This window comes from Diprion similis, chromosome 6, assembly GCF_021155765.1.
Source record: "Diprion similis isolate iyDipSimi1 chromosome 6, iyDipSimi1.1, whole genome shotgun sequence".
NCBI lineage: Eukaryota > Metazoa > Arthropoda > Insecta > Hymenoptera > Diprionidae > Diprion > Diprion similis.
The window spans coordinates 9285364-9312461 of NC_060110.1; the positions used below are offsets into that span (position 1 = coordinate 9285364).

At 41.5% G+C, this 27098-nt stretch overlaps 1 protein-coding gene across 3 annotated transcripts in view; it reads right to left on the reverse strand.

Annotated features, from left to right (window-relative positions):
- The window catches only part of LOC124407804 (CUGBP Elav-like family member 4), a 514861-nt gene that overhangs the window by 348963 nt on the left and 138800 nt on the right, over nt 1-27098 (reverse strand). The window contains exon 1 of one of the 3 annotated variants that reach the window (XM_046884341.1): nt 19373-19393. The exons of the other annotated variants lie outside the window; for them this stretch is intronic. The gene's annotated coding sequence lies outside the window, so the exon portion shown is untranslated. Of the gene's footprint in view, nt 1-19372; nt 19394-27098 lie in introns of those variants that run through there. 3 annotated transcript variants of the gene reach the window in all.

Sequence of the window (27098 nt, forward strand, 5' to 3'; positions counted from 1 at the left end):
ATCTACCTAAAACGCTACCTAAATTGCATGAAAGAACATAGAAGTCCAAGGTGCTGATAAAGTTTTATCATTTCCTCAACGATTAAGACATCTCGTTTCCAGGAAACCAGTTTCAGGTTTGAGGTCTTCAATCTCAGATGGGAGAAAATTGTGATTCAATGCCTGTGATTTATCTCAAAATCTGACTTTTTCGGTAATCGAAGGCTAAAATATCTTTGAGATGCTCTGTATGCATTGCAACAACGTCTGACAATAGCTGGATACAGCATATTCACCGTACATGGTGTTGCAAAAATCACAATTCACATCGAATATCACGGCAAATACTACATCGCGACAAACAAGCATCTTAAGTACGTATGTTATGCTTAAGGCAGATGAATGCTTGAGGAAATTTCAAGGAAAGTCTAAAAGAAAAAAATGGCTTTGCATCGTCAAGTCGAAATAGTTGGTACTATGGGATACGGGAGGGGAATTTGATGGCGTGTGGTCCGCAAGACGGAGACAAGAAGGCAGGACAGTGAACCTGATATCGATCCTTGCGTCGGAGCAAGTTCAGGGTCGCATCGTCGCCAGCGATAACGGCAAGGGGGTTGGGAACTAGCAGAGGGGTACGAGCCACGCACAGCTGGCTGCATACATCCCATCCCCTGCTGCGATCCGACCGCTGGCAACCCCGAGTCGAGAAAATAATAACCAAGCGATGACTGGCGAAGCCTCGCAAGCCTCTATCACCGGTTTTCCTCTCTTCGTCCCGAAGAACTCTCTGCCCTCTAGAATTAATAGACCTTGCGAAAGGCTCTAGGTCGAAGCTATCACCATGCCTCAATCCGCGAATAATGGTCCAGCAGCTCAGCAATCCTTCTGATATTTGAAATTTTTGGAACAATGAATTTTATGCAATGAATATTTAATTGTATATTGAATGAAAGTATCAGAAAAATGTAATTTTTAATAAAGTTTCGATGATTCTTTTTTCACATTAATCTAAACGCTCGATTAATTTATTAATCGGAAAAGAGACTAACCAAAATCGCCGATTAGTCGATTAACGGATTAATCGTACAGCCCTACTCGTAGACTAACGAAATTGTAACATAATTAACAATATCAATAGAAGACGTAGCCTTTCGTAAGTTTCAGTTCATCGGTCACCGGTATTTAGAAAAGTGTTTTTTTTTCTTTCGAAACACCCCGGCAACGTCGTATATTGATTCTGAGTTGAATATTTCTCTGATTATAACAATCTTGTCTGAGGACGTTTTCATATATTTCGGAATTGACCGTGTATTGGTAATTATATTTTCAAATTTATACAATTCAAATATTTTGTCTCCCGGCAAACAAGTTTTCAACCATCAAACTTCCCACTGTAATTTATACAGTAGATGGTAAATTTTGAAAATAGTAAGAAATCACAAAAATTCAATTCAGGAGTAAGTACTCAGCATGGCGGTAAAATCATAAGCAGAAATTGTTATGATTTCATTCATAATTCGGAAATCAAAGTAGCAAATCTTAAAAAAATGCAGAGATGCAGTGAAAGATAAAACTGCACTAGCGATTCGAGAGAATACATGTGACTTTTATACCCAAAAGGGTGTAGCGCGATGAGGCATGCGATGGTCACGGTATCACGTGCTAGGATAATCGCAGATTTCTCAAAGTTTCTGTCACGGGAAGCTAGGTGGATAGAATTTTGATACTCGCAGCCGGTACCCGGGAGCATCGTATGCAAATAGATGGTATGCGAATTTTCTGGAAACCATTTATCTGTACCGTGCTGCAGCTCGGATCTGTACAGATAAAGATTCAGCCGTGTACACGCGAAATGGCTCATTGCTTCAACCGAAGAAGATACCCTTCTTTATACACTTGTCTTTACTTTTCGACATAGCCACCTACGGTTCGTTCGAAGTCGACGAAACTTGAGCAACTCTGCAGCTGACTATTTACGTGCAAAACTTCGCTACCGTTTCAATTTTATGCTAATGAAGTCTCAGCCATTGCGCGGTGTAAACCGTAAAATAAGACAACAAAAAACCTACCGAGGTAGAAATTCTAAGCTATATAGATTCTCGAGTGTTTTACTATGCGCAAATTTTTTGCATTTGAATTCAAGAACAATTTCTTGTTATTTCAGAAAATACTGGTTTTGTCTCGTTCCAGGCATCCAGCGCATAATAAAGCCGCTTATAGCGTGAAATATAAAGCCAATAGTGAAGCTGTGTACTATTTGCTAAGGTAGACGCTGTTCGATCTAGGGTTCTCTGAGCCGAGAAAGACTCCGAGTTTCGAGACGCATCTCAGTGGATATATAAAAAGGAAAATTGATAGTGTAAGAAAAAAAGAAACAGAAAAAAGAGATGTAGGTACTAGGTTTACGGCTGGTTCGAATACAGTTTTTAAAACACTCTTGACGTTCGGTGCGTATGAAGTCTGTATACGCGTGAACGCATTAGAAAGAGAAATGTAGGTACGTGCGTTTATTTTTTCTTGACAAAGAAAATTCTGAGAAAGAAAAAGAAATTTTCTTAGGGTAAGATCGATCGATTTTTCCCCACCTGCGGAGCGCTGTAATTCCATTCAAACTTTTCAAGATGAGGGTTTTTCTTGTAAAATTAAAAACGCGTACACATTCACGGAAGTTGGAATGTTGTTGTTTCTTCAATCGAATAAAAGTCTTTTCTTCTGCTACTCATTTCTTTGTAATCCAACGCAGCTGGGAAAAAGTTTTCTTTCCTACCCTTCTTGCAGCCATATTATTTCAAAGCTGAAAATGTGAATTCCTTGTGCGAGTGGGAGAGCCAGCGAGCTCTTCAGCTTGAAGAACGCGATAATGGGGATTATTGTTCGAGAAACACGTTTTCGCCAAAGACGAAGATAAATTTTCTCCATCGCGCTGAGCGCACGCCAGCCGAAGCGGGCCATCAAGCATGCTGCAAGCTCCCATCTCCCAGCTCGTCATACCATGGAACGTAAAATATATGCGATGCAAAGTTGGAGGGTTGGACTCAAGGTACTAAATAACGAGACGAGAATCTGCATTAGCTATTCCCTCTGAGAAACGTCTTTATGGTCGTCATCGATATTATTGGTATATCTAGAATATGCGACAGAAGAAATGGTAAAAAGCTCCTTTGCGTTTCAGAAAAAGAACGATTCGTTAAAATTATTTTTGATTTGACGAACCGAGAATCAGTCCATTCGTAGGTATAAATCTCTATTGTTACAAAGATTTTACACTTGCAGCTGAACTCGTTCGAAATTTCATTTGTTAATTTCAACTAAATAATGCTAACTACAATATCAGTTGAACCTATCAACTGAGAAGTAGAGTTGTTGGTAGAGTTTTAAAAGTGATTGATTCGTCATAAAATAATACTTCAAATTCCTGAATATTGAATTAATTCCACATATTCTGATATTCCTAATAGCAAGAATATTTGAGATACCATGTTTAATAAAATTGTATGTATCATTAATTTCCAACAGTAACAAAATTCTACAAGATGTATCGCAGCAGTGACTACAATTTTGTTCAACCAACTAAGCGCGCCGTGTGCCAAAGAGATTCCCTTAATTGATATCGTTGGGGCTAGATATTAATGAGTCCATAGTATGACAGGGAGTGACTAGCTCGAGAGATAACTAGCGTGGTTTGCTCTAGACATACCGTCGGTGTTGCAGCCGCGTGTATCTCGGGTACGATCGGGTCTACTTTGTTAACCTGTCCATTCTCTCACCGATCTCAAACCACCTCAGGCGTGTTAGTTCATTAATTCACGGCAACCTGTCGCGTAAACAAAGAGTGAGGCTTATCGCGAATGACGCCTAATAAACGCCCCGAGTTTCTTGTCACAGTTCCTTTACGCCTACTCCTCCGCTCCAAAGGTTCCGTCATCACTCTTCATTACGAGACAATGCGAAAATGCTCTTGACGACAACTCGTTCGCGCCCTCGCTGCTTCTCGCTATCCTTATACGATACATACATAGCATATAGACATATGTATAATACATACATACGAACGGATACGTTCATCCACACATGTACTTGCCGTTTATACGAGCGCATGTACCGGCTGCTGTGTCTCTGCTAGCCAACGCGATCCGGGAAGAAACCACTCACTCCAAGTGAAGCGATTACGTGAAGATGGTCCCGGAAAAGTGTCTCTCTTTCTCTCTTCTTTCCGAGAATAGGGGTGTAGAAATTGCCTGAGTCCCGTCCGTCAACGAGTAACTGAACGAGCGATAAATTTCGTGCGAGTAAAAGAGAGAAAATTTGTACACATCCAGAGACATTGCGAATGACTTTCCCGGAGGCTGATCAAACGTCACGGATTCGTTCGCCGTTTCAGTTTTAGGCAGAAACGTCTGGCGATGGCACAAAAGTGATCGGTATTGGTAATCAGAGAAGTGATGCAAAGTACTATATTTCACCATTTGCATTGGTCACTGGAAACGGATTGCATTGGAAACGTGTACCTAACTGTTCCCTCGAAACATGACACAGCAGATCTAAATTCGAGTTTGATATTGCAGTTAAATATTTAAGGATGTACAGAAAATCGAACGAACAGTATTTTGAAAAACCTTATGTGAGATTTAGATCACCTTTTTTAAACGATGACGCTGGTGGAGCAACTGATCTCTGATCTTTCACTCATCAATCAAAAGACCCAACACACGTCTGAAACCTTTTTCAAGCCTCGAAGAGAAGAGGAAAATCTTTAAAAGTCCCGGCGATATCAAACGAATGGAATATCGAACTACCATCCACATGATTTCATTACAGTGAGGTTTATCCTTGCTATCCATATGCAGGATGTACGCAAGTCCGTGTTGTCTTAGCGTTGGGTGTAGACTAATGAACTAAGCTGTCGGGTCTGATAGATTTGGATAGCATAATACTCGGACTTGTTTACTCACCGCCTTTCCCCGCCTCCATCCGTCTATTCACCCTTTCTACTCTCATCCACACCCTTCACATTCGTGTCTCAATTAATTCCCTCAAACGAAGAGAAAAGGGGTGGAAAGCCATATTCGTCACAGTGTTGATCTACTACAGTTGCATTTTAGGCTATCGAGTTGTGATTATCGGCAGCACTTGTCGTACGTAACTCACGATCACGCTTCTATCGAATGGTTTAAGTTGAACGCTAATTGCCCATCAATGAACCGGATCACTTCAAGAGTATTAGGAATACTGACGTTTGCATTGTAAAACTGAGGTATAAACTACGGTATGTTATTTGTGATGTTCAATTGTTATTTCAATCGTTTGATTCAAACGGTTTGAAAGACTCGGTATGTATAAATAGTCTTCAACCGGTAGGTATATACGTATACACCTACCTGAGCAATAAAACTACGAAGGAGTTTTCAAGTCTGGAAAGTTGAAACGAGTGAATTTTTTTTCTTCTACTTATTCTTCTTGGTCTCCTTACTTCTACTTTTGTTTTTTTTCGTTTTTTTTTTTTTTGTGTATCATTTTTTTATTTATTCAGAATCGATCGAAATTTAATGTTATAAGGGTTGAGTAAATAATAAATGTGCAGAGCGAAGGTAACGAGCTGGTGCTTGGGAGTAAATATTTTAACGACAGGTAATTTCGGGAGCTACTTTGAAAAATGAAGTTTTGCAACTGAAGCCATACCTTAACGATATGTAATGAATATGCCGGCGGTAATGCATGAGTCGGAAAGTAGCGGAGAAAAGGTGCGGCAGTCTGCAGGCCATATTCACCGTGACCGTAACTCGGTCATACCCTGGTAGATGGTTAACGAAACACGGTATAACGCCGGTGTAAAACATAATTATCAGTGGTAAGAGCAAGACGGCCGGGAATGCATTATTCATGCCCCCGTTAATCCGCTTTTAGAACACTATTTTGCTACAAAATTGCAGCTTGCGAGACAGTTTCGGTAGAAAAACTGCCGGATATAAAACCCTGAGGATTTCAACGAAACCCTGGAGTGTTAGGGCCACTGTAACGTAACAAGTAACCCCGGCCCTTGCCGTTCTGCAGCCCGGTTTAATTCAACCTTTCATAATTGGGACATCCGAGCTGAGGTACCCGTTTCAAGTATCCACACGTTGTCATGCCGGTGGACAATTAGAGGGGTCTCGCAATTACTTAGTCACTGTAGAGATAAAATCAACACCTATAATACTTTCAACTTCCATTGATTTATCTGAAAATGAGCTCATAATGTGGATACTTCAACTCTCGATTACTTAAGAGCAGTTGAAATGGTTTCGTGAATGTAAAAATCACGCAAGATGTTTAGCAAACATGAAATTTTTCTGTGATGAAATGAGAGTTATCGTTCTTTGACTTTTTTTCTTTTCAATAGTCATAACAGAAATGTGATGAATTGAATTTCTCGGTACAATATTGATGTTCAGTTTAATCCATATTTTGCAACTAAATAGTGCATATTTATCATTATTAATTATGTTTCAAAATAATTTGACGAGCACCATCATGGTGAAGTATGATCTAGAGGAGACCGGGGCACGACGGACCTCCAAAAAAATTGATGCAATTTTTTTTTTTCAATATTGAGTAATTATTAGAGGTTTGTTTAATATACGTTGAATTGAAGTATACAACATTCTTTTAAGACAAGAAAAAATTATCCAAGAATATTTTAAAACTGTATTCGAGATAAATGCCGTTTGCTCCGGAACATAAATTTTTTTTGTCATACATATTTATGGGCAATCAAAGATTTATTCTATATGGGTAGAATTAAAGGATGCAGAGTTATTAAAAATAAAATTGAAGATTTTCAGAAGGGGTCCATCGTGCCCCGGTCTCCCCTACGATATCAATTGATCAATAATTCGGGCTACTATCCTCACTAGGAAAAGACTACGAGTGATAATAGTTTGTGGTAAATAGCATCATCTCCGGAATTCCTATCCGTGTGAAAATAGCCTGCATCAAGAGAGATACGAGGGATGATCGGGTTTATCAGAAAGCTCGATTTCCTACGTAACAAGTAATTATATCTTGAAATGACGCCGTGGTAAAATTCCAGAAGTAGACGCTTCCTTTTTCGTCAGTTTTAACCGGTTTGCCAAATAGGTCTGACCCTTATGAGGGCAATTTATACCATTACGCGTCCCAGTAACGTTGTATATGTACGTACGTACGGGCGTGTGGAAACGGATACTCTAACTCTGTATAAATTCCCTTTTCTCCGAGCGAAAAATACTCCTCCTCTTGTCCAGGCACTTTTTTTCTCTTCTTTGTTCACAGAGTGGAGAAGTGGCGCACCTCTTATGTACTTCCGCCATTAGGGTTCAACGAAGAAAAGAACGCTTCAAGTCTAAATCGTGTTAGTTGTTCAAACGTCAAAATGTTTCCCTGCAGTACAATACTCGTAAGTAGCTGAACATTTTAATCATTTATTTTTAACATCTCATTCTTACAGCAAACCGTTCGATAGTTTGAGTTTGGATTTACACCATCGGAGGTTTTGTTGGTTACAACTCATATTGTATCTATTCACGTTTGTTTTATTCCCGAAAACTTGAGATGCCTTTTCAAAGTATTAATGAAGCTGCGGTAAGGAATCTTTTTTTTTCTTTCTTCAATATGATTGCTCCCATGCTGCGTAATGTTCATTTAGCATAGTCTTGTAAAATAAAAACTGGATACTTCGAAGTTATAACGTAAGTACAATGATAGCCAAGTATTATGAGATCACTCGTAACTATAGTGCCACCGTTTTTGATCACTTTGTCTTAACCAATGATATTTCATTTCTCGACTATTTCTCAGAATCCTCTTCTATCACGCTTCTCGACCGACCTCACGATATAAAACTGTTCAAAGACATAAAACTGTTCCCACGAAATCACGGTGATATGTTCTGAGGTTGAGGCATCAAGCGTCCAAGCAATAAAGTGGAATATCAAATCGGGTAGAATTTATAGGTATATTTTGTGATCTGATAGGCGTTTTTATCTTCGATTCCGGTCCAACAGTCGACGCAGCAAGAGACACAATAGCCTTTGCACCGAAGGGCTTTCCGGGCTTTGTGTACGCGAGCAAACTCCGGGTCGATAATCTCGATTCCTCTAGTAATATCGCGCATCCATATTTACCGTTTGCATAAACGTACATAGGTGTAAAGTGGAAAAGAAGCTTTGGTAGATGTAAGTAGATGCAGGGATTCATAACGCAATACTCCCGCTCAGCTGGAACCCGATGCAGCTGCATCGTCCTCCTGGATATCGCCTCTTACATTAGATGAATAGTTAACTGAGCCTAAGAGGCCAAATACGCCATGGCCCAAGGCGATAGCCACGGATGGCCACAAGGGTTGCACTTTGTCACGCACACCGTTGCGTCGAGTCACTTTCGCGACAGCAGCGATCAGCCATGCACGTTGACTGTGGCCTGGGGTCAGGGGGTCATCGGGGGTCCAACGGGGCTTAAGGAACGACGGCAGCGGGATACGTGACCGGGTTTCCAGGGGCGGCATTAGCCCTCTGCAGACGAGCGTGGATCGGCGGATACGGCGTCAATTTCTGGCAATCCGGTGCCTATTTCTCCGCGTATATCGTCTGTTTGGCTAAACCGGCCGCTCCGCGAATCAAGTTAATAAAACCGGGGGAGATTTGGAGTTCCGATTCACAGCTGCCGCTGATGTTAAACGAATTCAAGTTAGAACGCGTCGACAGTGGAGTCGTTTCTTCTTATGGGGAAAAACCCCAAGTTTAACCGTTGGCACGCACTTCGGTATTAATAAGCGGATTTGAGCAGTGAAATTTTTCTCATAGATTTTTGATCTCCGTTTACGTATCCCTTTCCGAGATATTCGTTGACTACATATTATCGACTTTCACTTTCAGACCAGAAAACCTATTTCTTAACGTAATTGTTAATCGTGGTTGAAGGTGAAAAACTTACACGTATATGGTTACACCTTGCGAAACCTTCGGAGACACTCAACTCAAGTTAAATCTCAGGTTGACTTACCTGAAAGCAGAAAACACAAGAGAGTTAGATCGAATAGGAATATCATGATGCGACTTGTTCGATATTTACATAACTGCAACACACGTGTAGCGACGAGAAAGGTTAAAAATAGTGAAGGGGTGGAGGGGTGGGAGTGGGTGGGAGGACTCCAAGCTGCAAACGACAACGATTATAATTCTTTGTGGAAAAACATTCTCGTAAAAATTTACAGTCCTTTTGGATCATACATAAATTTCGCATAACATCAACATAAAAAGTAACGGTCGTCCCTCCCATCCCCTTGCAAGCAATTTACCAATCTCTTCTCATCCTCTCTGTATTTCTTCCTCACTCTGACTCCATTTCTCGCTTACTCTATTCTCCGATAGATTAATGATATTTCACTCGGTTGTTTGATTGTCAATAAAGACAAATCTGCCAGACTTATTTAGCATTTTATTGGAAAATGGAATGCCCTTGTGAAGTGAGAGAAAAATTTTAGAACAGTTAGATGATTGGCTGTTGCATTTCGATTTTCTGCTACTCGTTAGAGTGCTGCTTTTGTAATTAGTTGCAAAATTGATAATTTTGGTTCCTAGACTTGCGATCTGGACTAATTGGTCTTCGGTACCGAATAATTGTGATTATATTTATTCCGAAAAGATGACAAACGTCCAGAGGGCCATGCTTGAATAACTTTTTGGTAGTTAATTTATCCCTCACAAATATCATATGGGGATGATTTACGGCGGTAGAATAAAAATATGAAATGAAAGCACCGGCTGGTGAAAGAGTTCGAACAATAGGCAGACGCGAGGGGCTGTGTTATAGTTCCAATAAAAGATGTCTGGCCCAGCCACGTCGATTCGCACCATCGTCTTCAGTATCATGGAATCTCCGAATATCGAGACGTGACGGAGGTTATAATTTTTTTTCTCTCCCTTTCAATACAATCAGTTGCCCCTTAAGTATTATTAACGTGCAACGGTAAAGTCTTTTCCGGATTAATATCCTCGCGTGACATGTCTTGGTTTTTAAACTTTTCACCGCGAAGCAATGTATCGAGAAACATCTCGATCATTAGAATTCAAGGCGCTACCCTCGCGAGAGAAAGAGAGAGTAGAATATACGAGAAAACAAGAGGGAGGAAGTGAGGACTATTTGCGGGGGAAATGGAAGTGAGAAGTGAGGAAACGGGACGACTCATGCCTCGCAAAAAGTCCCTCAAACTTTGTCGTATTAATTACAAAAATCCTCGCCGGTCGAATCCGGCAGCATCCGCTCCTCTCAATACTAATTTCCCCCTTTTACGTGGCTGGTGGATTTAACGAGCTTTATGTGCCAAAACGCTCGACGCATCGCAAAGAGGGCCTTTCCGTCTCTGGGGTGAGTTGGTGCCGACGTTGGCGGGGATAAACGAACGTGCTTACTCCTGGTAGTTGGAAGAGCATTTCCCGCTTTAGGTACACTGTGAATTGAAACGATATAGACGAACGCTAAACGGTTGCTGTACAGAAAACACCTCGGTTAATGCAACGAAATGAGGAGCCAATTTGGAAACTTTTTACACACAACTTCGACCCTCGAATTGTGAAACATCTTCATTCCGTCTCAAAATTCATTGTTAACCTTCCAAGATTAAATAATGCATTAGTCTGTACGAGTACCATTACAACATAGCAGTACATCTTCTCATGTGTATCTCAAGAAGTATCTGGATTGAGGATTCATATGTTTCACAAGTGGTTCAAGAAAATATCTTTCACGTTAATTACGGTTAGTATAAAGTACGCAATCACGGCTGCCAGATAATCTCATTCGGTGTCATATCAAGTGAGTCTTGTTAGCAATTATTTCGTTTCATTAGTAATATCAAGTAAAGTAAGGCAAAGATAAGAGAGCGATGTCGATGAGAGGAGTGATAGTGGATGGCGGAGGGTGGAAGGTGTGCCAAAATGTGATAGCGGGAACATTGCGCCATCACGTCACTCCTTGGAGGTTCCCGAAGTTCCGGGGAGTCCCGACGTATCTTCCACGGCTGTTCGACGTCGACGTCTAACGGCGACGGCGGGCGACGAAGTCGGAGTCGGATTCCCCTCCTTCGGAAAGCGTCGTTAGAGGTCTCTGGCACAAGGCCAATCACATCGACTAGCTAGTGTGTATGTTCCGCTGTGCACACTCCACCCTTAGCACCCTGCACCCTCCACTCTCCATCCGAGAACCGAGGCTCCCTGGTTCTTGGGCATGGCATGCCATGGTAGGGCATGGAATCATGGCGTGGCTCGAGGTATTCTCCTTTCTTGTTTGCACCTCACCCCCGCCCCGCACCGCCTCTCGCTTTGGCAAACATCGATACGGGCACCAATATATCGGAATATCAGCGAGATATTGTGTACCGTCTGGAATTTACCGTTATTTAGAATTTTTTTACTATCGTTCTTCTCCTTCCTCCCTCGATCCTTTATGTACACGAAAACGTGTGCTATCGTCTCGTTTTTGGAAACACCTTTCAAATAGATGCTCATAAATCCCTGAGGAGATCAAAACTCTTATATGGCTATTGGGCGACTCGCTGTATAATATCAACTCGAGGTAAAACTCGTCTTGACAATTTTTTGTCTTATTTCTTTTACTACTGATCGGTTTACGGGTATATAAAGACCGCAGAATTGAAATATTAGATAACGTTTTATCACCCGCAGGTTTTGTGATGTATTAAAAAAAGCTCAAAGAGGGTGGCAAATCCGTTTTAGCCAACTCCTTTCGATCCTGTTACATGCATCATCTTTCGGACGATTGTAGATAGATACGATTAGTTCTATCAAAAGAATTTTTTCTTTCTTTCAGACACTGAATTTCCCATTTTTTTCCAGCTAAATCACTGTTTCGCGACTCGTGAAATCGAAGATTCGAGTCCTTCAAAGTGCGGGTAGCCGTCTGCTTGATTGTTCAAGACGAATAACCTCCTCCACCCTAGCTACGCGATTTCTCGTTTGACTAACGACGAGGCTCGTATGAAATCAATTATTTGAGAGCTGCTCTGAATGCAAGCGGACTACGCTTGAACCTAGTTTAGCGTGGCGTGAATTGCAACGCTTCCCCGACGCCGTGCAGGGTGCAGAGTTTGGGGGTGGAGACAGGGTGAGGCAGTGCGAGAGAGAGAACGAGAGTGAGAGACAGAGACAGAGCAGTTAGCATGCTAATTCCGAGCGGAAACACTTAAATTCATTACACAAACTACTAATTGCCTGGATAATGAGCCATTGCAAATCACTGACAATGAGGGAATAACTTGTTTTCACGAACTTCCTCCTCGTCGCCGAACCCGTTGCGGGATTGATATTGTTTGCGGCAATAGGACAAAGGCTGCGATGTAACGACAAGTTGAACCCCGCGGGATTATTCAGCTGAGAGAAAGAAAGTCAGATCTTTAAAGCAACCTAATTGTTATTCCCAAGGATCAACTCATTGGCCTTACGTATATATATATAAGAATAACTAGCTCACAGCGTCATTAACGCGGACAATCCAAACAAGAAATTTGCGTAAATATATATTCCAAAGGGCGCTGGCACGCTCTGAATAATGCATAAATATTAAATTTCTTATCCGAGGTAGGAGACAAAGAAAATAACGCTATTAAGTAAACCTCTGTAAAATAAGGAAGTAGGTAGGTATTCCTGCTGCAGGACTGATTCAGTAGGCACGGTGGGTTTCAGTGGCTGTGGATGGAGAGTGGTTGTATCTAATTTAAATTCTCAACATAAAAAGCTTGCAGAACGCGAGGGAGGGCGGTTCGACCCGGGGTTGGGGTTGCACTGAGGCGAGGGGTGGCAAGGAGGGGGTGGAGGGGGGAGGAGGGGGTGTGGATCCTGGCCAAGCCACGTGCCGCTGTGAGATTCATTCCGGTTTACATGGCCGCTCGTTTCCCATCCGCGTCCTCCTACCTCTCTGCATCTTCGAAATTCTTTTCCCGTTTCGACCGCGTCTTACACTCTGCTTCCATCTTCATCCCAATCTCCATCTCCATCTCCGTGGAATATCCCTCCCGCCTGGACCGCGACGCGCATCCAACCGGATCGAGGTTATCACGAGACAGGAGAGAGGAGAAAGCGAGAGATTGGTCGGGCAGGAGTGGAAAAGAAAAGTAGCTACACGCTGCTGTGGCGCAGAGCAGTCTCTTAACACAATGACTTTTGTTAACGACAATTCCCCCGATGCTTCTTGTTCGCTCCTTTATATACCTATCTTTCGTCTCCCTTTTCTTTGTTAATTTTCTCAGCTGAACCATATTTCAATCGGTTTCAACAATAACGGATAAAAGAATTTTCCGGAGCAAACAACAAGTATCCGGCTGTATTCTCACCGTGGAGGATATATAATGGAATCTCATCCATTATGGCGTTATGGCGGCGTTGCATTCAAACTTACTGAGAAAACTACGCGAAACCGAACTTTCATAGGGCATAGAATAATCGAAAGGTAAATTGAAACTGCCAGACGGTGCACGGAAAAAAAAGACAATTACGAAAAATAAAAGTACGATACACCCCATTCAGACGCGTCGGTATTATGAGAAGAAGTACCAGCCGGCAATCTTTCAGTTAAAAACCGCATCTCGGATAAATTTACATTTGCTTGATTTAAAATGTTGAATGGAAATTGTGTAACGCACATGCAAATTACGTTCAAACTCAAGAAATTCTAGGTTTCGGTGATAAGTGGCTTGACCGTGTTCCGGAAATCAAAGTTTTTATAATTCTTCGCTATTCACCTGAGACCTCAAGCCATATGCCATAATGCTGAGTGAGCATTAAATTACCACTCCACCTATATACCCTGATCAACAAAGATGTAAAGAACTGAAGAAAATCTGAGCATTGAATTGGAACCATTGAATTGAAAGTTTCGCGAGAGGTAAAAGTTTCCCCCGCGCGTTTACAGGTACAGAAACTCATACCCAAGCCTAAGGTAGAGTCCATTTCGAAGAAAAGTTATTCAAAAGTTTCACCTTAGTAAAATCTGTGCCTGAGCCAAAGATCCCGTGTAACTTCGCACAATTATATTATATCCGATGAAGTTCGGCTCGGCGGTGAATGGCTTATAAACGAAAGGGGTTTCAAGGAGCTATTATCACGCGATTCCCCTCATCGACAACATCCCCGCAAATTCGGCGACGCGATTCTTCGTTCATTGCGCAAGCACGCGTTCCTGGTTCCGACGGTCCCACTTTATGCTCTCGGCTGCCACGCCGCCGCCTCCAGCGGGCAGAATTATTGTGCAGTAGTCACGGGGTCGTCGGTCCTGTCAGTGGCACGCATCTCGCATCTCCCGGCTGCCCCGACAAAGGAAATTAATTATCCATGTCCTCGTCGACGTCATCTGCACCCCTCTACCCTATGCATTCCCCGATCCTCCTTTCGCCCCTTTTGTTTCCTCCTCTCACCCTTTCCTACATCTCTCATTCGCAAATAATTTTCAACCATAGATCCTTCAGCTAATTCATATCCTCTGACGATCTTCTCAGTTATAGAATAGTTTGATCGGTACCGGGTTTAAACCTATCGAATAATTTAGCTGGTGTAATCGATAAAATTTTCTTTGAATTCGATAAAAATTTATTTCAACAAAATAAATTCTTGTTTCGAGCGAATAATTTTTTTTCACAGATTCGTGTGCAAAAAGATCTCAATGTGAGGATAATGAGGTGAATCCTGCAACGTTTCTCATATAGACGCAACGAAATTTCGGTAGCAAGTACTTAAATTTCATTGTTCAGCTTAGAGAGAAAGGAGCTTTACTGAAATGCAGAAGCCGAGCCGCCACGCCATCCATCTATCGCGTTATCGATTCACGAACCGTATTTCCGGTAATTCGTGATACTCGCGTGAGCGATGCATTTGTGCCATCGCCGTGCAATAGGTATACTCTCGCATTCCGTGTGTCAAATATTGGCGTTATTGTGTAACTTGGCTTCGAATCTTTCCGCCATCGCAGTTCAGTTCCTATAGTATATCCCAGAATTCGATTTGAGCCAATGGCTTTGCTCGAACGAACCGAACTCGAATCGGCGTTTTGTGCCCTGCCGGCTAAACTCGCGACACGTTAACCCGCGCCTCGTTCTCGTCGTTATCCCGATAAACGGCGCAGGTTCTGCCCGAGCGTTTCCTCATCTCCGCCGCGGCACTATTTTCGCAATTGCATCGGGTTATAAAGTAGGATACGAGATTGGCTGAATCCCCCCTCGGCGCAGGCTCGTTTGTCATTCCATTTGGCCACTTCCAGGATGAAGCTCTTACACACACACACACACGTGGGTACATGAAAAAAGTCCTGCGCGGCTGACCCACTTGCACGTCGATCTGACAAGGAACATGCCGAGTGAAAGCAGTTCCTCCGAATTGCCATGCATACTTGATTAGTCCGTGAAACTAGTAAATATTGGATAAGTTGACAATGCTGTCGGAAAACTGCTGCTATAACCGAAGTATTTAAAATTGTAAAACACGCGTATGACTGGTCTATAGCTGTGACAGTAAAATAAACACGGGAAATGGTTCATAGTCGAGTTTCCTGATTTCAGAAAAATGCTTGTCTCAAACAAAAATATTTTCATACTTTTAAATACGGGAAGAAATGGATATTTCAGTGTATTGGTGACTGAACCAGTTTTCTACGACACCAGTTTCCTGTATAATTAAACAAACTTCATAGCTGCGGCATATTGCAATTACGTCCGCCATTTCTAAACAATTCATAGTCAAATTCATGTGATATAAATATATGTATAATGTAACGCGGTGTAGGCGAAGAAGTATTGGTGTGGTGGATATGAATGCAGAGATGAATGCGAACGTGCAGACCGAGGAACGTAGATATCCATAAACCTATAAAGTAATTATAGCCTTGTACGAAGTGTCTGTGCGCAGGGAGGAAAAGCAGTCATGTGATTTCATTGGAGAATCATTGCATTTCACCGCATTCAATGGGATTATACTCCGTCGCATACATTATCGGTATTCCATTTATGGAGATCGAGAATTTCCCCAGGAATTTACTCAATTTTCATTCACATTCATGTCCGCTCAATCTAAATATCCGATATCAAGCAGCTACATGGCCGTATACATATATAAGAACGTAAACATATATACATTATACATGTTTATATAGGCACTGATTTTTAACGCGTTTAATTCTATCCAATAATTTAGACCTTTACAAATAAATTTGTTTGTAAAAAATGAATGTTCAAGTTCCCTAAAAAATGAGATGTGTATCCAGTATTCGATATTTAACAAACTCATACACAGACAACGGTGATTTTCATTTCCGAAATAATTATGCCTACAGAGGCCCGAGGCTGTGAGAATTTATAATGCACACAATGCACTGTTACTCTGCTTGTTCAAATTATTATATGTGTAGGTTGGTTGCACCGCAATAGCGATAAGTTTCCATTATACGCATGAATTGGCATTTATTGTGAGCACGTACCTACTCAAAATTTACGGTATTTGTGCAAGTGGCGATACCGCGAAATCAATGCCAGAAGGCAGGGATAACAATTTTGCCTGATTCCCCCTCGGCGAAATCCAATCCCATGGGAGGTTCAAACTGGCGGCTAAGTGCATGCAGGTTTGAAAATTTCGAATGTATGATGAAACTAAAAACGAAAGATGCCGCAGGCAAAAACAATTTAAATTTGGATTCGTCATCGTGTGCGGGTACGCAATTCCAAATAATTTCGGATATAATCATTAAGTATTTATAATTATTTCCTCCTGCCATTGGCAATATTCACATGCACTAGCCTCTGATGAGGTTACATGATATGGAGTTAGAGAAAGAAATTCAGAAATTTTGCTTTTTATAAGGTATAGATCATTGTCTGACAGCATCGCGCGAGTTCGACGAAACTATTACGCCGCCCTATTGGTTCCGAGACCCCGAAACGCGGAGGCCTTGCTTCCTTCTCTATATTCCATTTCATCCCGTATACATAATACATCGCCCTCTTCGAGCAGGCAGCCAGGGTAGATTTCTATCAAATGTATTCTTATTTTTTCGCTCGATTTAACAGGCCGCGATGGAAAAATTTTCCTTCGATTCCCTTTATCCCGAGTCATTAATCTTATACCCGAAACGAAAAGGACTCCCACGCTGGAATTGAATCATCGTAACAGTTTTCCCCTCATCAATATTTGTTAAGGAATCACTTTTTCCCTAATATTATACGCTCAGTTTCGTTCCGTCACTCCCTTTCCTTTTATTCTCTCCCACGCCTTCCAATTTCGGTACAAATTTCTTCTAACCCATGTCTACAAAAAAAAAAAAAATACAAAAAATGCATTTTCCAATCGTGTTTTCAGTTGTTCTTTTCTCGCTTTCGGTGATTTCGGATAATTGAATGAACAGAAACTTGTCCAAATTTTCATACATATTTTGCACGATATGATGCCTTGAAAATATAGCATTATAACGCAGTATGCTAGTATGATATAACCGGAGGATTGTATATTCCGCATCACAATAGTCAGATGTGTGTCCCCATGATTTAAACATATCGTTGATAGCCCAGCTCCTCGGATATCTACCCCGCACCAACGCTCCGGCACACTACATGCACTATTCGAATACACTACATACCTGTACGTATACACTATAGGAATAGCTACATCGACGGCGAAGCATGAAAACTCAATAACCAATAAGGCTCGTATATATAAAGGCACATGAATGCATAGATGTGCATAGCTGGAAAGCTGAATAGGGTATATATTAAATTTTACATCAGCTACTGTGCAGGTACCGACTACAACTCGGTACGTGTGTTACAGCCTAGATATTCGTCATATTTGATTTGCATTCGCGTCCCTACTGAGTGCCATTTCGGATCGACAATCGTAAGAGTTTATTTCGATGAACGTGTGTTTCTTCAAGGCACTCGGCGAATTTTCGCTGTAGAGAAGAAGTTTGAGAATTGGACCATCGAAATCATGATTATAAGATTATTTTCCCCGGAATTGTCGAAGCTGTAACAGTGCTGCGTGAACGGGAAAGTTTGCGCGCTACGTTTTAATTCCATTCGCTCACGTTCAGCTTTGTGATATCAATGAATTAGGCGAACCATTACCTTATTAGTTGGTAAACGTTGAATAACTTTAAGGAACTTTGAGATTTTAGCGATAAAACATTCAAGTTTCGAAACTTTGAAGTCAAATAAATCGCCCAGCATTTTATACACCGAAATCGAATCCCTCCGGACGAGCCGTTTACACAGACACTGAATATTTTGTCCAAAATATACGCACATATCCGAGGAAATACATGTTTAAACAGATCGGCTTGCCAAAGTGCCGGCCGGCTTTGCCAATAGCATAATGCATTTTCAACTGAAACTCGTTTCCCAGTCTGTGATGGCGCGTGTATAGAGCAACGGTTTTTCCACACATACGTTCCACACGCGCGAGCTTTTATCCACGGATTATATGTCTGTTACGGTGAATCATTTTGCCTTCGCTTCATGTGCGGGTCAAAATATACTTAAAATATTTCACCCTTCACGTGGTGTTTCAATGCTTCATATACATATAGATATACATGTATATATACACCTATACATAAGTATTATACGTCTGACTCAATTTTGGCTCGTTTTATTTATTTGTTTACGTCATATCATCCCCAAAACGGCACTAGCTTCCTCAAACTGCTGAGCTTGCAGAAACATGATATTCTCTTTTTTTCTTCCGTCATTTTTCCTCTCTTTTTTCCATTCATTTGGGAACCTTGCCAGCGAGTATTCTGCCTGGATATGATTCTGACCCAAAAACGCACCCGGCAAATTAATAAATTATCGTACTTTTTTTCTCTTGGCTTCGCGCCGAATTACTCAGGATGCGTGGCCTTTATACGCCTCTCACGAACTCGGATATAACAAATGTCATGTAAACTTTTGGATAAACTTCCTACCCCAGATCGCAGTTAACTAGTAAATAAAGACAAAATAACCAACGATCATCCCTTGAGGAAAAAACGATGTTGTGTTCGCTGTTTTCTTCGTATATATGTCATCTCAATGATTGATCTACAAATATTTACGTAGCTATGTATTCGACCAGTAATTTTTCACGCTGATCCAAAATGTCTGTCAATAATTTTGACTGCATAAGACGAACCGATTACAGATATAAATACAATGAGAAATGAGAAATAAAGTGGCCTGAAAGTTACTAAAATATACGCTTTTCTTGCAAAGTCTCCTCGCTTCAAATGCAAACAATATCACCACATCGCAATGCAATAAACGACGCATCGTTTTCTGTGATAAACTTATTCCCACTAAATTATTGAAGACTAAATAACCAATTAAATATTACAAATTGTATTTTACCTCGAAAAGGTCCGTAGTATAGGTGATGAGAAGTTGAGTATTGTACGATGAGATCCATCACTCAGTCGACGTTGAACCACTTGCACTAACAACACTAGGCTTGAGTAATCAAAGTTTATCGAAAATATACCGCGACAATCTAGAGAAACGATCAAGTGAATTCGTAACAAGATTCAATTTCCGAATTGAACGCCCAATATATGATACGAGAAAAAAAATTTCAATGAAGATATCAATAAACAAACGTTGAATCGATTATTGATCAAAATGACAATCTAATTTGCAAAATGGTAATTCATAAATTAATGGTAAATTCATACCGCACATGATTATATCTATTTTGCTGAACTATCTCAGCACGACGTCACTGTCACACACGAAACTGCATCACTGTGTCTGATAAGCCATTCACACGAATCACACCTGTGTAATATGCGTACTATACAGAAACTTTGCGATAGTAAATCACGCGTAGAATGTACACCGTTCCGCGTACGAACACAGACTGACATCCAGGCAGCTAGAGTTCACCCGTAACGACGCAAGATCAAAATATTTTCGCCACGATAACACGGAACAACACGGGCTCGGTGACCCTGACGTATGAGTTACTTATACCACGTATGTTCTGCTCAATATTTATCGGAGAATGTAAAAAGATTGCATCAGCGGATGTTCGTACCGATAATCTAATTTTTCATGTTTCGTTCAAGGTCTCGACTTCGATCTTGACACGCGGTTAGTTCGAGATCCCTTGATTTCAACGTTTGGAAAATTTATTCAACTTTTTTGGAATGTACGAATATTCATCGAGTTCTTGTTTCTGATGTTTGTTGCGAAAAATTTCCATATAAGAATATTTTGTTAAACAGTTTGACGAAGATTGTGGATCGCTTTGAAAACTGAAACGTGTGAAAATAAAATTTCTGTAGCAACAGTTCGAGTCACTGATATTCAGAGCATTATTTCATGTAGATTTATGAATTTATTCACCTGTACTTCCGCTCACTCGACCAGGTACTAAGAATGAATTCGTAACTGCCCGCTGTAATAGAGCCTGAGTCGAAAGAGACGTCCAGGCAAGAGATTAGGATCTACCTGGGGTCGGATCGCCGTCAATCGCTAATGGCGGCGCGCATGATGTCGGTTAGAAAATGCGCTTAGGCCACAAAGCAGGAAAAGACATCAGCGATGGCCTGAAACCGCACCCATCGCGCCCATGGGGTCACATTTGCGTTTGCACCACGGGGGAGACATAAAACCAGATAATGGCAAAGTGTAATTAAAACCCGTAAATATTCGCAACGTAGAGCAAATTAATTTATGAATCAATTAGGGAGTCGCGTTTAGATATGCTATCGCTGCTCGGGCACGCGGACGAACCGGCGAACGAGCGAGGAAGCGAACTCGAACAGGCTACCTACCCGATATCACTGATCCAATAAATAAGCTACAGATACCATCTTTCATTTCGATAATTATTATTCAGCCGGCGTTAATTAATTAAGGATGGAGAACGGAACGGACTAAATAGCGATAACTAGCGCAGACTGCACGTGAATCCCTCGATTTTACATTACGATAGTCCTAATGACATTCGTCCTTCCTCCGTCCCTTCTGCACGGTTATCCTTCGTTGGTTACGTCGATTCGCAAATTCACATTCTGACGTATGATTTATCTACAAAGTTTGGCAGATTCAATCTCAAATTATACTCATGATTTCTCTTGTATATAATTATCGCTGTCTACGTATCCGGTAATATAGATACAAACACGTGACATTATTTTTCTACTTGCACAAAATCTCGACGATCGAACCTTATCAAAGTGAACCGAGCTCTATATAGGTATTGATATACCAGGCATTGGCAATTGGCCGGAACGGAGATACTTTTTATCAACAGCACCCAGGTAATTATGTGACAATTAACTTTAACGACATTCCATTATTCCGGTTTGCGAGGGAATATACGAACCATGTGCCATCTGTTTACCGAACCGACAACAACAAGATCGAAATCCAATTACTTTTTAATATTGTTTAGAGGCGAAACGGAGTGGCTGTGCGTATAAATGTTCGCGAAGGGGTGAGCCGTGCTGTGGATGGAAGGGTAAGAGGACTTCACTGCGGGGGTGAGAGAGAAGCGAATTCTAGGAGGTGATGGAGGAAGGGAGGCGAGCGTGAACATGAGCGAATGAATGTGTAAAGTCGCGGTTACGACTGCCGCGGTGAGATCAGCCGTTTGAAAAGCACCGGGAGAAAAAGTACCGGCGAAGCTTAGGAAAGAAACTGAAAATCCCGAAAGCTCGGAATTCGAGGAAGAAAAATAGCTTCGTACGTGTTCAGGATAGTAATAGCATCAATTTTTATTCGCGGATAGTTTTTTCCTCCACTTTCTATTCTGGTTATTCTATATGTACAGGAGTCTTGGAACGCGGACGTTCCGAACGCGTCTTCAGACGCTCGCGACGTCGCGACGCTCGAGTGTAACATCCCACGTGGGTGTCGTTACACGCCATTGCAGGGGTGGATAGGAAAGTGGTATCGATTTCCGTTGCAATTATCATTACCATGCTAATGAAACGAATAATGCAGCTCAGGTGAGCAGAAGCGTTTCCAATATCCAGCTTACGTTGCACCTTGGGTATACATATATGTATACGTATACATATACCGTCCGCCGCAAGAGACAGTCGGGTGAAAAAGTTCGAGTCTGCGCAGTCTGCGCTGATCCTTATATAATTTTGTTCAAAATTCTCATTGTGATGAAACAATGAGAACCGGAATCCGGAGTGATAGAATTTCGGAAGCTACTATCTTATCTCGCGGCAATTCGCTCTCGGGAATTATACTCGCTTTCCGCGGCGTATAAAGCGGGTCTGTATGTATAGTATATATATACCATTTACACACACATAATGTATATGTATACGAAAGATAAAAAGATAGAGGGGAACAAAGACGGGATATAACGAAGTTGGCAAGGGAATGATTCGCCGCGCGACCCTCTAATCAAATGGCGGTCTAAGCCCCAAAAACCCCGGAACGTGATGTTGCCTCTCCGGGGAGAGAACGTGCAAAGATACCGCGGTGTGAACGACCTCTGCATAACAATACCGATACTTCGAAAATAAATTTTTTTTCTTCCTTCCACCCAAGTTTCAAGCCGAAACTGGCATCGCCGGAACAACAATAACGCAAACTCATTAAAACCGATTGTCTGTGTATGCATACCTGCTAAATGAGTGTAACGGTAGGGGATTTGTTTTTGCCTTTTCGCATTACAAGTTTTATTGAGTATTTCACAGTAATTAAATACAGTCTCGCGAGGCGGAACTTAGTGTACGGATTCGTAAACAGCGAAATCAATTAACTTGATAATTAATTGAACGCTACAACAACACGTTGTTTGTAAGCGCGTATTTATTATTACGGGATGTTTCAAAAATGAAATTTCAACAAGTTTGAAATTTTGCAACGCATTTCAACCGCGTATTAAGTATAATTGCCACAGTTAACTCACACGTATGTATAATTATGTAACTACCTATACGCGTATTCGCTTCAAATCTTGTGAAGCGTGTGGAAACGGAGTTTTGCAGAAATTCTTTGACATTTTTTAACACATGAGTTCGTAAAATTGGAAACAATATTCGATCGCACAACTTCTATAAACAACAATTACAAATGAGGTTGCCGAGGCTTTTGGTATAGGTGCTTAAGGTGGAGGAGGATTGAGGAATGAGGTGTGAGAGGATCGCCAGGTTCGAGGACGGAAACAAAAGTAGGAACTGCACCAACACAGAGTGACCACTAAACACCCAACACCCAACAACCAACAACAGCAGCCAACATCGAACACCGATAAACCAACGTACTAAACCAACGACAAACGTCACATTGTTATATATATATACAACAGAATTTAGTCATCGAAAACTAAGGTAGATAGTTGAAACAGTATAATAATAGTGAGAAAAATAACAATAACGATTATACAGTACATATTGCATTATCGTATACATATAAAAATAATTATTCATACGTGAATGATACGTAATCGTGTCACGAGAGCACACGGAAATACGGTATATTGATTTTTATCGGGCGCTAGAAAGTAAACAGAAAGTGTTGAAGGAGATCGCAAAAGTGAGCAGCACATATAAGAAAAGATCAGAATCGGATAAGAAACTTGAGAATGAAAAATTGTAGGATTTCAGCAATTTTAACGCGATGCCTGCCCAGTCAATTCGACCACAACCGCGTCTAAATTTTCCTTCACATACTTAGACTGCAGTATACATATACTATATAACACCTTTGTAAAATGAAGCGCTTGTAAATGCGTGTGAGATAATATTTCCTGAGCAAGCAACATAACTTTGATTCGTCATTCGATCCGTGTGCCCGATGTATAGAATTTAAAATTGGTGAGAAAATAAAATTGAATAAATAATTCGCAGGTATACGTAGATATAATCGTGACGTTGTAGGTGTACATAACATCGACAACGATGACTCTAATAACAGCGTGACAGTATATAACAATATAATAAACGTAAATGAAAAAAAGTGAACAAGGAACATTGCCAGATACTCCGAATAGGGAGGGTAGAGTAGTGACGTACCACATTTAGTGGTAGCAGTAGATAGTAGGTAGTATTCGGTAGTAGTAGAATGGTAGATAGTAGTAGTTGGTAGTTGGTTGTTGTTACATATCGCGTTGCGGACACGGCAAGAAGAAGAACAGACCGAGGAGGTGTGCGGCGCCCCCGGCCAGCCGGTCGCTCATCACACCCTGAAACAAAACAACATCGTCACACCATTCCCGCCAGAGGGATCTTGAGCTGCCCTCCAATAGTTACGCCCTGCAATAATCTAAGAGGGAAAGTTAGCCCCGAGCCAGGGCGAGATTCGGGGGTTGATGGGGAGAGCATGAGATATACAGAGCGCAGAGGGGGAGTGAGTGAATTCGGTCGATGGGTCGATAGGTCGTTGGGTCGAGAGGCACGCAGCTACTTCGTCCCTCGTGCAATTAGCGAATTAGTGTCTCCCTCCCCCTCCCCCTCCCCCTCGCCGCGCTCTCCTGACCGCCCTCCGTTTCACCCGCGACCCCTCTCTCCCTCCGGCACCCACTCGACATTCGACTTCTCGGCATATACATAGGCTAGATTTATTCCCCCCTGCAGAAATCCGAACGGCGTGAAAGCCAAGTGCCTGGGAAAGGCAACACGTGCTACCCGGCGAAAGATAAAGTAACGTTTGTTTAACCTAAAAGCATTTTCCACCTCGTGCTAATATAAACAGCTGTTTTCTATGCTAGGCAACAGCTGTTTACCTCTAAAGTGTCACATGTTTTGATAATTGGTCAAAGTTTCGCTGCACCGTTCAATTAGGTACTCTTTCCTTTCGGATCTATCACATTTTCTCATCTTTACAGCTTACGATATGGTCAGCACGATAACTTACTCTAATGTGATGGTCAAGAATATATTTGGACTCATTCGTGAGAGACTTTATCGAGGTAACGAAAAATTCCGTTGTAACGGAATGTTAATGTTGGATTTAGAAAGAGAGGGTTGAGTCTAATCAGAGTGATTAAAACCAGTATTACTCAGGTGTCTTTCCATTCTCCGACTCTGACCGTGCACACGTACCGCGTGATCCAGATCGGTTTACACAAAGGGGGTAAACACATATTTTTAACACTTGCAACACCCCCAATTACGTACTGTAATACTTGAAGATGATATTTGAAAAGAAGGCACTGATTTAAAAATATTTTTACAAGTCTACCGCCCAGACCAGGGTAGCCCTTAAAATAAATGCAATCTCTGAAATGCAACTTTCCTCTCGCTGTTTGATTATTGAAATTTAAAATGCAGGTTTGAAGCAGGTCCGCAATCATTCTCAGGGTTCGATTACACTCTAGCATAATAGTAACTATTTATTGTAAATGCATGTTATGCTTCGTGAAAAAAAAAAACATTCAGCATTGGTAAAGTGGCCATTACAGCATTCTCACCTATTCGTCCCAAAGTGGTTTTCGATTTGAAATAACATTCTCTGACTGCCAGATTTTCGGCACTTAAAGACCCCCCCAGAAACGGAATAAATTTAAGCGATCACAGAAATATTTCGAAGACAAAAGTTGGGGGATTTGAGATTCATTTAAAGCAAAAGTCGTAGTCATTACATACACTTGAAATGCACTTGGGAATAGGAATTTTGTTGGAATTTTCGTTGGCTTACCGGTTCGGGAAGAAAAGTAAAGTGGATATAAGTAAGCGGTGGGCGTATGTGGAAGTTAGCAGGGGTGGAAAAGGCGGGAAGGCGGTTGCAACTTTCCCGCTCAGTCGACGAGCCCTGCATACAAAGTGAACTTCATAATACACGGCGTACCGGGTACCTACACGTAATATTTACGCCTATTCATTTCTGTGCATTTGCCAGCTACTGCTTGCCCGTCCAGCCTTATTTTCCCACAACGTCTCTGAAGTAATACAACTCAGTACTATTTATTTCACTATACCGAGTCTAACGGGGAAACAGAACCGATGATTTTAATAACACCAGAGCCTAGACTAGACCTATCGCTAGGATGCTAGACGTGCCCGATGACGTAACCGCTAATACCAGTCCGCATAATATTCAGGTCGGTGAATCAACTAACAAGTCGTATCTATGAATATCAAATTTGTTTTCGCTGATATCGATACCTATACGTGTATGGACTTTCGGAGAATCCAACTTTCAGTTTGGTTTAAGATTGCACGAGTTTCTATACGAGGAAACTTTATTACAGTTGATATTACCAGTCGTTAATACTTCACCAGGGATTTCGAAGTCTTTGGTATCTTCCGAAATCCCTCCATGAATCAGAGTCGCCAACTTATATCGCAAGCCATGTTTGTCAGCGGTTCCGTTTAAGCGAATCTTATCAGTAAACAAGGTGGTTGCTTTCACTCTCGATAATTGCCTTGTCGAGTTTTTATTGCTTTGACATCTGCATCCCAAAGTATTTACTGGAATTTCACAGAGAGATGAGACAGCAATTTTTAACACGTTTCGTAACAAATGCAGTGTAAGATGGTGTATTAAATTTTATGTAACTCAAGTATTGGCTGAAGCTACTTCCAACTCATCAATGCCTAAGTAAAAATGGTTTCAATGCGTCTAAATCGTCGCCGGAGAAAGCTACAGAGTATAAAACAACATTGATTCCATGAAAAATTTGCGTGAACTATACACATCGTGATTGCAAGTGATAGCATAATTTCGATTACCTAACCGCACAAAATTGGTATTTAATGTCTCAGTGTTGGTTACATTCCACAGATATTCATTGAAACCATGATATAACCATCTGATTTTAGTTTAAAATAAGGAAGTAAAACAAAGTCACAGAGAGTGAATGAGAGAAAGAGACGGCACGCATACACGGCATGACTGGAATCGTATGTTGTCACCTGCAGGACAGCGCGCACTGCAGTTGTCAGGTCGAGTCAATGGGTAATCTACCTGGTCTAACCAACTGGCTATTTCACTAGCTATGCGTAGTGGCTACGGATAGGCGAGAGGGCTGGTCGTGCGGTTACAGCAGCAGTGGTAACGGTCGGAAGGGTGGCGACCAGGACGATCATTGCCGCGTGCACGCGTATGCCTGAAACTCGAGCCAGCAGACATCGGCCGATCCATGGCGGATCTCTGGTGCAGATCGATT